At 35.1% G+C, this 11,691-nt stretch overlaps 2 protein-coding genes across 3 annotated transcripts in view; one reads left to right on the forward strand and one right to left on the reverse strand.

Annotated features, from left to right (window-relative positions):
* LOC111059413 (alpha-tocopherol transfer protein-like) overlaps positions 1–6,649 on the reverse strand; it is a 38,274-nt gene extending 31,625 nt beyond the window's left edge. Inside the window, exons 1-2 of one of the 2 annotated variants that reach the window (XM_039435959.1) lie at positions 6,357–6,641; positions 4,620–4,665 (exon numbers count right to left, since the gene is read on the reverse strand). The gene's annotated coding sequence lies outside the window, so the exon portion shown is untranslated. Of the gene's footprint in view, positions 1–4,619; positions 4,666–6,356 lie in introns of both variants that reach the window. The other variant, XM_039435958.1, reaches the window with a different exon arrangement.
* Positions 1–11,691, forward strand: part of LOC111063758 (dmX-like protein 2) — a 478,861-nt gene that overhangs the window by 311,274 nt on the left and 155,896 nt on the right. The window lies entirely within an intron of this gene.

The following is an 11,691-nucleotide window of genomic DNA, read 5'->3' on the forward strand; positions in this document are numbered from 1 at the left end:
CACTGCAAAATAAATATCACAATATCACGTTTTTTTTCCAAAGTGTATCTAAGTCCATTGCTGTTCCTTTCCATTCCAACCTTAGTCCTTTGCGCATGCGCAGAGCATCTTTTTCTGTCGGTCTGTCTACAGATTGAAGCCTAACTACCATTTTTACTACGAGATCACCGCGTTTTCAAGGGAAGAGAACAGTGAAAGTCAAGAATACATACACTGGGGATTACCAAGAGCATCAAGTGATCAAGAAAATTTAATCAAAAAAATTGGCAAGATATATTCAACTCAGCAAATACAGCACTTGAAGAAACTTATCATATTAGTGACATGAAGAAGGTCCGAGTCCAAGTTCCTTTCCAAAATGTCACCAAGTCCATGGACTTAGTGACATTTTGGAAAAAAAAGCAAGGAAATTAACCTATTACACAGGAATTACTTCAAAATATGCAAAATTATTGTATGGAATTCAAAATACACACTTTATACATTGGATTACAAACATTTTCCAACATTTAAGTGATGACTATCAAAAAATCGATTTCCTGAGAAAAACACTTTTGTGACTTGGGCCCGTTTGGAATAGAGCTCTTCAAATGTTGATTCTTATTGTGCTCCACAAGGGACTAATTGAAAACTAGACAAACTGTTAAACTGAAATCTCGAAGAATTTAAAATAGGTCTATAACCATCCTCGGTAAATTGAGAAATTATATACCAAATTTCAAGTTAATCAGTTGAGTAGTTGAGACGTGATGATGCGTCATTCGTGAATTTCCTATCCCCCAAGTGTATAAGTCAGTTCTTTCCTTTATTATTATATTTAGAGGATTTTTTTTCATCAATTTATATAATAAGTACATCATCGAAATAATATGAATGGTCTACTGGAATATTTAATTCAATTTTATTTATTGAAATTAATGAAAATATATTTTCTTGGTGGAAATAGTTATATTTCGAATGGAATTGATCACATTATAACCAAGAGTTAACAATTAATAACACATCAGACATAAGGGGACGACTTGAATTACAGCTACGTAGTAGGCGGTGGTAACAGAGAATTGACAACATTGTCGTCCTATCATTTCTACTGATTTTATAACATGATCTAATATAGAAGGCAGTGGTAACAGAGAATTGACAACAATGCTGTTCTATCATTTCCACTACTTACTCTATAACATGATCAACTATAATAGAAGGCGGTGGCTACAGAGAATTGACAACAATGCTGTTCTATCATTTTTCACTTACTATGACGTCGATCTTGATATTGATGTTTTACAACAAAGGTCGGGGAAAATCTATGGGGGAACGAAAATTAGACGTCAATAATAAATTATTGTTAAGAAAATGTTTCTTTGTCTAGACGATTTAGTGTATATTATTTTAAAAAATTATTGTAAATTCTTTTGTCTATTGTAAATTATTTTCAATTTGAACCCAAAACTGGTTTCTTATAGCTTAGGAAATAATTATAGTTTGAGAAAATTACCGTAATAGGTAAACTGGTTTAATAACTGGATCCAGTGTAAAGTTTTTTCCAAATATTTTTTTGTAGAATTCAACATTAACTGGTAGTTCTGTGAACAGTAGACCTCGCGCTCAGTAAGGTACATTGACCTGTTGTTATGTTTTCTCAAAAATTAATTAATACTGTAATTAATAAATTTAAAATGTCTAGAAAAAATCCTAAAGAAATATAGAGCTTTTTGTTCTATCGTACCGTGACGTGTCGTCCCGGAATGTGAGTGTGAGCGCTGTTATCAGGTCTGACTGCAACTGTCTACAACGTTGATGGAAAGATACATTTTCAAGATGTTCGATGTTTTTGAACGGGTAGTATTATACTGTCCACTAGACAGCTGATTTATGATGAATAATTCTATAGTCTGATTTTTACTTTCCTTGCCCTATTACCATAGGTAAGGAAAGTATTGCTTTCCAAAAAAAATTAAGGTACCCCAATTTACAAATTTCTATACGTTTCAGGGTCCCCGGAGTCCAAAAAAGTGGTTTTTGGGTATTGGTCTGTATGTGTGTGTGTGTGTGTGTTGTGTGTGTGTGTGTGTGTGTGTGTGTGTGTGTGTGTGTGTGTATGAGTGTATGTTCGTCTGTGTACGATATCTCATCTCCCAATTAACGGAATGACATGAAATTTGAAACTTAAGGTCCTTACGCTATAAGTATCCGACACGAACAATTTCGATCAAATGCGATTCAAGATGGCGGCTAAAATGGAGAAAATGTTGTCAAGAACAGGGTTTTTTGCGATTTCCTCGAAAATGGCTCCAACGATTTCGATTAAATTTATACCTAAAATAGTCATTGATAAGCTCTATCAACTGCCTTTAGTCCCATATCTGTGAAAATTTCAGGAGCTCCATCCCATCTATGCAAAGTTTGATTTTAGACTTCCAATTATCAGATGCAATTTAGACGAAAAATTTCGAGTGGAAAAGATTGAGCAAGAAAATCTCTACAATTAATGTTCAGTAACATTTCCACCTAAAATTGAAAATAAGCTCGAAATTCGAGAAAATGTGATTATCCAATTGCAAACTGTTGGCAACTGTTGATTCTATTAAAATGATTCACTATGAAGAGATAGCAGACCTCGTATGTCTCCAGCGTTATTGTCCTGTCACCAGCTGGCTTAGATCTTTGTTTATTAGTAGACTTTGGTTGCGCGTGAACACTAGCGTCAGGTGATCAATTTTCATAATGGCAAGAAAAGTTTTGTGAGTGCGCCACACCAGATTTTTACTCTAATATTGGCGTATGAAGGAGGCTCCTTTTTCCTTTTATATTATCCTTGAAATGCAAAATTTCTAAAAACCTTGTATATATGTCGACGTGCAATTAAAAAAGGAACATACCTGTCAAATTTCATGAAAATCTATTACCGGGTTTCGCCGTAAATACGCAACATAAAAACATTAAGAGAAATGCCAAACCGTCGACTTGAATCTGAGACCTCACTTCGCTCGGTCAATTATTCTATGCAAGGGTGGTTACAGCCCTTACAGGCTATAGCATAGAGGCAATAAATGTTGTGCTATAATATGAGACGTTCCGCTAAAATACAGGGTGAGTTATTCATTGAAACATAAAATCTTTCTCCACTCTCAGATCAGAGAAATCACTCATCTTCAAATGCTTATAACTCAAAAATTGGTGAGAATTTCGCCAATGTGATGCTGCATATTATTTTTCCTACAGTTACGTTGAAAAGTGGCCATTGCTGCACTGATTACAGAACGCAAAGAATCACTTTTCCGCTCTAGTGCGGGAAAAATTTTTCTGCACTCCAGATTTGCAACATGGCAACGCAAAATACTTAGTAGGTTATATGGAGCAACAGTGCAGCAAAATCAAAATGAAGTTGGTAACAGTGACTGCTGTGGCTGCTATAGTGAGCAGAGGTGCAACCAAGCACAACGCGCTAATTATTATTCATTATATATTATAACCAACGACAACAAGGACTTTAGGATTTTAGGATTAAGGTTTTTATCAATAATAAAATTACACAGAAAAACATTTGATGCATTTCAGGCAATTTTACCCATAATTACCCACTTTTCATATTCAATGGTAACTGTAGGAAAAACTTAATGTGAAATACGTGCGCAAAGTTCCTCTGCTGCACTCAAGAAACCATTCCGCCCTCGCCTACGGCTCGGGCGTAAACGTTTCTTTCGGTGCAGCAAACTGTCACTTTGCGCACTAGTTGCACAATAGTTATTTGTGCAACTAGTGCGCAAAGTGACAGTTTGCTGCATCGAAAGAAACGTTTACGCCCGAGCCGTAGGCGAGGGCGGAATGGTTTCTTGAGTGCAGCAAACGAACTTTGCGCACGTATTTCACATTAAATTTTTCCTACAGTTACCATTGAATATGAAAAGTGGGTAATTATGGGTAAAATTGCCTGAATAATGTAGTAGTGTTTGAATGGCGGGGGGCAGCTGTGTGGTGTGTGCTGTGGTGGCACTGTGCTGTCGTTGTCCTTGGTTATAATATCTACTTAATAATTAGCGCGTTGTGCTTGGTTGCACCTCTGCTCACTATAGCAGCCACAGCAGTCACTGTTACCAACTTCATTTTGATTTTCCTGCACTGTTGCTCCATATAACCTACTAACTATTTTGCGTTGTCATGCTGCAAATCTGGAGTACGCAAAGTACTCACTTTGCGCACTAGTGCGGAAAAGTGATTCTTTGCAGCCTGCAATCAGTGCACAAATGGTCACTTTTCAGGGTATCTGTAGGAAAATAACTATTTCCACTCTCAGATCAGAGAAATCACTCATCTTCAAATGCTTATAACTCAAGAATTGGTGAGAATTTCGCCAATGTGATGCCATATTATTTATTGTTCCTCTCCTCAAGTACTATCATTCCTGGGAGATTCAGCGATTTTAATTTTTGACCATTTTTGCAAAAATCCGTGATTTATTCATGGATTACAATGTAATGTAATGTCATGAAAAATGGAAAGGGATAGCGCTATCTGTTTTGTTGAATGATAGACAAGGATAGCAACACCAATGTTGATCAGATACAGCCATTATAACGTGGTCTCCACTTTAAACACTAGGAAAATTAATTGATACTTACTTTGACCTTGTGATAACTCTCCAATAGTGTATTCAACTCACGGCTCCTGTGTTAACACAAAATACACACTCTTTAGAGAATCAAATTTTGTCTAGTTGACGCCGTTTTTGCAACGATTTGATTCTAATATTTTCAGATTTGATAACTAGTTAGAAAATTTCAACTAGTCTAAAATAACAGACCGTTAACTGGGTTGGATAATGACGCCGTTTTTTCAACGATTTGATTCAAATATTTGATAACTAGCTGAAATTTTGAAAGAAGGTTTAACTAGTTTAAAATAACAGACCGTTAACTAGGTTCGATAAAGACGCCGTTTTTTCATCGATTTGATTAAAATATTTTCAGATGCGATTACTATTTAAAATTTGAAAAAAATGTTTAACTAGTGGAAAATAACAGACCGTTAACTAGTTTCGATGAATTTATTTTGTAGTTCACACCGTTTTTTCAACGTTTTGATTAAAATATTTCCAGATGCGATTACTATTTAAAATTTGACAAAAGGTTTAACTAGTTGAAAATAACAGACCGTTACCTAGTTTCGATGAATTTATTTTGTATTATCGTATTTTGTAGTTCACACCGTTTTTTCAACGATTTGATTAAAATATTTTTAGATTTGATAACTAGTTAGAAAATTTCAACTAGTCTAAAATAACAGACCGTTAACTGGGTTGGATAATGACGCCGTTTTTTCAACGATTTGATTCAAATATTTGATAACTAGCTGAAATTTTGAAAGAAGGTTTAACTAGTTTAAAATAACAGACCGTTAACTAGGTTCGATAAAGACGCCGTTTTTTCATCGATTTGATTAAAATATTTCAGATGCGATTACTATTTAAAATTTGAAAAAAATGTTTAACTAGTGAAAATAACAGACCGTTAACTAGTTTCGATGAATTATTTTGTAGTTCACACCGTTTTTTCAACGTTTTGATTAAAATATTTCCAGATGCGATACTATTTAAAATTTGACAAAAGGTTTAACTAGTTGAAAATAACAGACCGTTACCTAGTTTCGATGAATTTATTTTGTATTATCGTATTTTGTAGTTCACACCGTTTTTTCAACGATTTGATTAAAATATTTTTAGATTTGATAACTAGTTGGAATTTTGAAAAACGTTTAAACCAGCTCAAAATAACAGACCGTTACCTAGTTTCGATGAATTTATTTTGTATTACCGTATTTTGTAGTTCACACCGTTGTTTCAACGATTTGATTAAAATATTTTCAGATTTTTGATAACTAGTTGGAATTTTGAAAAACGTTTAAACCAGCTCAAAATAACAGACCGTTAACTAGTTTCGATGAATTTATTTTGTATTACCGTATTTTGTAGTTCACACCGTTTTTTCAACGATTTGATTAAAATATTTTTAGATTTGATAACTAGTTGGAATTTTGAAAAACGTTCAAACCAGCTCAAAATAACAGACCGTTAACTAGTTTCGAAGAATTTATTTTGTATTACCGTATTTTCTAGTAGCTCACACCGTTTTTCAACGATTTGATTTCAAATATTTTCAGATATGATAACTAGTTGAAATTTGAAAAACGTTTAAACCAGTTTAAAATAACAGACCGTTAACTAGGTTCGATAACACACCGTTCTTTCAATGATTTGATTCAAATATTTGATAACTAGTTGAAATTTGCAAAACGTTTAAACCAGTTTAAAATAACAGACCGTTAACTACTTTTGATAAATTTATTTTGTAATAGCCTACCTGTACTATTTGAAATTATGTACAATCACACGTGTTTATTAATCTATGAGAAGCCGGTTAAAAAAAGTTTCAATTAAATATAAAATCTGATTTTTATAATATAATATGTATTAAAAAGTTTTAATTAAATACTTTCAAATAAGCGGTTTCAATATTAAATATTTGAATAGAAAATCTAGTTGTGATACAAGATAAAATGAACCTAACCTCAAATTAGTTAAGAAAAACGCACTTATCAAGTTACAACCAGAATCTAGAAGACTCTGGAACCAACTCAAGTTGTGTTGAAACTTGAAATATTTTCTTGCTTTGAACATCGAAGGAGCAGAGAAGTTTCAGCTGTTGAACTCTTGAAAGGAAGCTCCTGAAGCTTGTATGGATACAGGGGGGCTTGCAACGTTCCTATTATTTGCAACGTTTCACCTACCACTTCTTCTTCTTCTTCTTCTTCTTCTTCTTCTTCTTCTTCTTCTTCTTCTTCTTTTTCTTCTTCTTTTTCTACTTCTACTTCTTACCCTGATTTATTCCTCTTCGTCTTCTTTTTTGGTAGAGAGTTAGTGGGGAGGATATTTTTAATATTCTTCCCAAAGAATGGACATTGATATGTCCAAAGCTCCGCCAATTTATGTAGATGCATAACAATATGATTATTATCTATAGTTATTATATTACAAATTGCTTTTTCATATCATATACAGTTCAATAGTTATTTTCCTAGTCTATATTATGTAAATTCATCTATAATTTTGCTGTATTGTAAGCTATTGTATATAAGTGTATAAGCCAGTATATATTGTAATCTACATAAATAAAGTACTCAATCAATCAATCAATCAATCTTCTTCTTCTTCTTCTTCTTCTTCTTTTACTGAAGTGCAAAGTGCATATATTGGTTGAGATGATATTTCCCCTTGAGACTGATAGAATATATTTAATATCAGCCCGATTATGATAATAATCGTATAGAGGTAAACTGGTATAAATATCTGACTTTTCAACGTAGCAATCTTCCACTCCTCCTCCTCCTCCTCCTCCTCCTCCTCCTCCTCCTCGTTTTCCTCATCCTTCTTCTTCTTCTTCTTCTTCTTCCACTTCTTACCCTGTCTTATTCCTTTTCATCGTCTTCTTTTTCTTCTTCTTCTTCTTTCACCTCTACTTCTACTTCTTACCCTGATTTATTCCTCTTCGTCTTCTTCTTCTTCTTCTTCTTCTTCTTCTTCTTCTTCTTCTTCTTCTTCTTCTTCTTCTTCTTTTTCTTCAGCACAGCAAAGTGGACACTAATTTATTTTAATTCGCAAGAGGGGGGTGGGCGGGCAGTCAGACTATCAAGGTCGATTACTATTCAGTTCGCCTGATTCAAGTTTAGAAAAAGTTAATTATTTCAAATAATGGGAGAATTGTTTACACATTCATTCAGGAAGTGAACATGATTGGTTTATGATTTTAATGGTCCGCGTTATAATGGCAGTGGAGAAAGATAGTGCTAGTAGTTCTGTGAACAGTAGACCTCACGCAGTATTCTCATTCCCAAGTAACTGATTGAAACTATAGACCTTATGGAAATACAGCAATAGACTGGCTTCTCCACACATCTGTGTAATCACTTGTCAGCTGATTTATGATGAATAATTCTATAGTCTGATTTTTACTCTAATATTGGCGTATGAAGGAGGCTCCTTTTTCCTTTTATACTAGTAGTTCTGTGAACAGTAGACCTCACGCAGTATTCTCATCCACAAGAGTACCTGATTGAAACTATAGACCTTATGGAAATTCAGCAATAGACTGGCTTCTCCACACATCTGTGTAATCACTTGTCAGCTGATTTATGATGAATAATAATTCTAGTCTGATTTTTACTCTAATATTGGCGTATGAAGGAGGCTCCTTTTTCCTTTTATACTAGTAGTTCTGTGAACAGTAGACCTCACGCAGTATTCTCATCCACAAGTACCTGATTGAAACTATAGACCTTATGGAAATACAGCAATAGACTGGCTTCTCCACACATCTGTGTAATCACTTGTCAGCTGATTTATGATGAATAACTCTATAGTCTGACTTTTACTCTAATATTGGCGTATGAAGGAGGCTCCTTTTTCCTTTTATACTAGTAGTTCTGTGAACAGTAGACCTCACGCAGTATTCTCATCCACAAGTACCTGATTGAAACTTATACCTTATGGAAATACAGCAATAGACTGGCTTCTCCACACATCTGTGTAATCACTTGTCAGCTATAATAATAATAATATCGAGTGACCTGGCTGGCTCAGGTCTGGTGTCAGAGTTTTCAGGTCGCAACTGATCAATTTCAGGGCCTCTCACATGACCTAACGACTGCTTTTTTAGGCAGCCGGGACCGACTGCTTAACGTAACGGCTTTATTTTTATTAAAAATAAGCTGATTTATGATGAACAATTCTATAGTCTGATTTTTACTTTCCTTGCCCTATTACCATAGGTAAGGAAAATATTGCTTTCCGAAAAAAATTAAGGTACCCAAATTTACAAATTTCTATACGTTTCAAGGTCCCCTGAGTCCAAAAAAAGTAGTTTTTTGGTATTGGTCTGTATGTGTTTGTGTGTGTGTTTGTGTTTGTGTGTGTATGTGTGTTTGTGTTTGTGTGTGTATGTGTGTGTGTGTGTGTGTGTGTGTGTATGTGCGTCTGTGTACACGATATCTCATCTCCCAATTAACGGAATGACTTGAAATTTGGAACGTAAGGTCCTTGCAATATAAGGATCCGACACGAACAATTTCGATCAAATGCGATTCAGGATGGTGGCTAAAATGGCGAAAACAGGGTTTTTCGCGATTTTCTCGAAAACGGCTCCAACGATTATGATTAAAGTTTTACCTAAAATAGTCATCGATAAGCTCTATCAACTGCCACAAGTCCCATATCTGTAAAAAATTCAGGAGCTCCGCCCCATCTATGCAAAGTTTGATTTTAGATTCTCAATACTTCAGATACAATTTAAACAAAACATTTCGAGTGGAATAGATTGAGCATGAGAATCTCTACAATTAATGTTCAGTAACATTTTCACCTAAAATTAAAAATAAGTTCGAAATTCGAGAAAATATGAATATCCAATTGCAAACTGTTGGCAACTCTTGATTCTATTAAATGATTCACTATGAAGAGATAGCAGACCTCGTGTGTTTCCAGCGTTATTGTCCTGTCACCAGCTGGCTCAGATCTTTGAATAGTAGTAGACTTGAGATGCGCGGGAACACTAACGTCAGTTGATCAATTTTCATAACGGCAAGGAAAGTTTTGTGAGTGCGCCACACCAGATTTTTACTCTAATATTGGCGTATGAAGGAGGCTCCTTTTTCCTTTTATATTATCCTTGAAATGCAAAATTTCTAAAAACCTTGTATATATGTCGACGTGCAATTAAAAAAGGAACATACCTGTCAAATTTCATGAAAATCTATTACCGCGTTTCGCCGTAAATGCGCAACATATAAACATTTAAACATTAAGAGAATTGCCAAACCGTCGACTTAAATCTTAGACCTCACTTCGCGTTTCCGATTGTCTAAGATCACTGTAGAACGTCTATAAACCGTTTAGTGAGGTCCACGATATAATGGCAGTGGAGAAAGATAGCAGAACATCGTTGCCGATTCCCTGTCTTCTAAGATCACTGTAGAGCGTCCATAAACCGTCTCCGATCTGGCAACGCTGCAGTGCTAGAATAGGATACAGCTAATATGATAGACAAAGATAGCAACACAAATGTTAATCAAATACTGCCATTATAACGTGGACCTCACTATAGGAAGATGATACAGTATCACCACAATATGATACAGTATTATCTAAACTTGATACACAACACTATAATTTGATACAAGACGTCCAAAATTTGGCAACAGTGCAGATGTAGGAAAGGATAGTGCTATCTGCTTTGTTGAATGATAGACAAGGATAGCAATACACTATAGACAAGAATGATAGACATTGGACTATAGTGTGATCACCACAATAAACGATTTGGCAACGGTGCAGAGTTGGAAAAGGATGCAGATGTCTGGTTTGTGAAGTGACAGACAAGGATAGCAACACCAATGTTATAATCAGGTGTAATTTACTCCATGACGTGAATCTGATAATTTGAATTTTATCATAAACTAGCCGTCAGGCTCGCTTCGCTCGCCATATCCGTCTAGCCAGGGGGCTCCGCCCCCTGGACCCACGACTGGATCGACCAAGAATGAAATCAGCAGGCTCGCTTCGCTCGCCTGCATTTTTCATTTGAGCATTTTTATCATATGTTAGTCGGGGACCAGACTAAACGTCTGGCTAAACGGATATGGCGAGCGAAGCGAGCCTGACGGCTAGTAATATAATATTCCCAGGATTGAAGTAGCAGTGCCCAATCAATTTTTCCGCGATAAATGCATTTAAATCTTCAACTTGGTGCCAACCTAACAAAGTCAACTCAACTTAATGCCAACCTGACAAAATTATTAATTTAGTTGCCAGTTAACAACTGTTTCGAAGAGGTACTCTATCTAGATTATAGTTCTATAGTAACATATGATATGGAAATTTCAATTATAATTAAGAGATTGGGAGAAGAAGAATATACATGCTAAAAGACGAACTTTAAACCCTTAAAAACAACCCTTAGAGTTAAAATATTGCCAAAAGATTTCTTAGTGCGCCTCTAAAGGGCCAACTGAACATACCTACCAAATTTGAACGTTTTTGGTCCGGTAGATTTTTAGTACTGCGAGTGAGTGAGTGAGTGAGTGAGTGAGTGAGTGAGTGAGTGAGTCAGTCAGTGAGTGAGTGCCATTTCGCTTTTATATATATAGATCGTATACATAATTTTATTATAAATATCAAAAATTTAGTGGAATTATAAGAGTAGTAAAGTCTTTACTGTAGTGAGGTGCACGTTATAATGGCAGTGGATAAAGATAGAAGAATAGCGATGCCGATTCTCTGCATTAATTAATTATATTTCTACACTGTCAAAACCATAATTGGCATCGTTGTGGACCTAGAAAAGGATAGTACCACCGGCTATGTCGAATGATAGACAAGGATAGCAAAACCAAAGTTGATCAAATACTGTCATTATAACGTGGACATCACTATTGAAATATTATCATATCCATTTTCATTTTCTACTTAATCAGTTTCAATAAACTTTAGCTTCATCAGCATCTTCTTCTTCTTCTTCTTCTTCTTCTTCTTCTTCTTCTTCTTCTTCTTCTCTTCTTCTTCTTCTTCTTCTTCTTCTTCTTCTTCTTCTTCTTCTTCTTCTTCTTCTTCTTCTTCTCTTCTTCTTCTTCTTCTTCTTCTTCTTC

Source organism: Nilaparvata lugens, chromosome 9 (genome assembly GCF_014356525.2).
Source record: "Nilaparvata lugens isolate BPH chromosome 9, ASM1435652v1, whole genome shotgun sequence".
NCBI classification, from domain to species: Eukaryota; Metazoa; Arthropoda; class Insecta; order Hemiptera; family Delphacidae; genus Nilaparvata; species Nilaparvata lugens.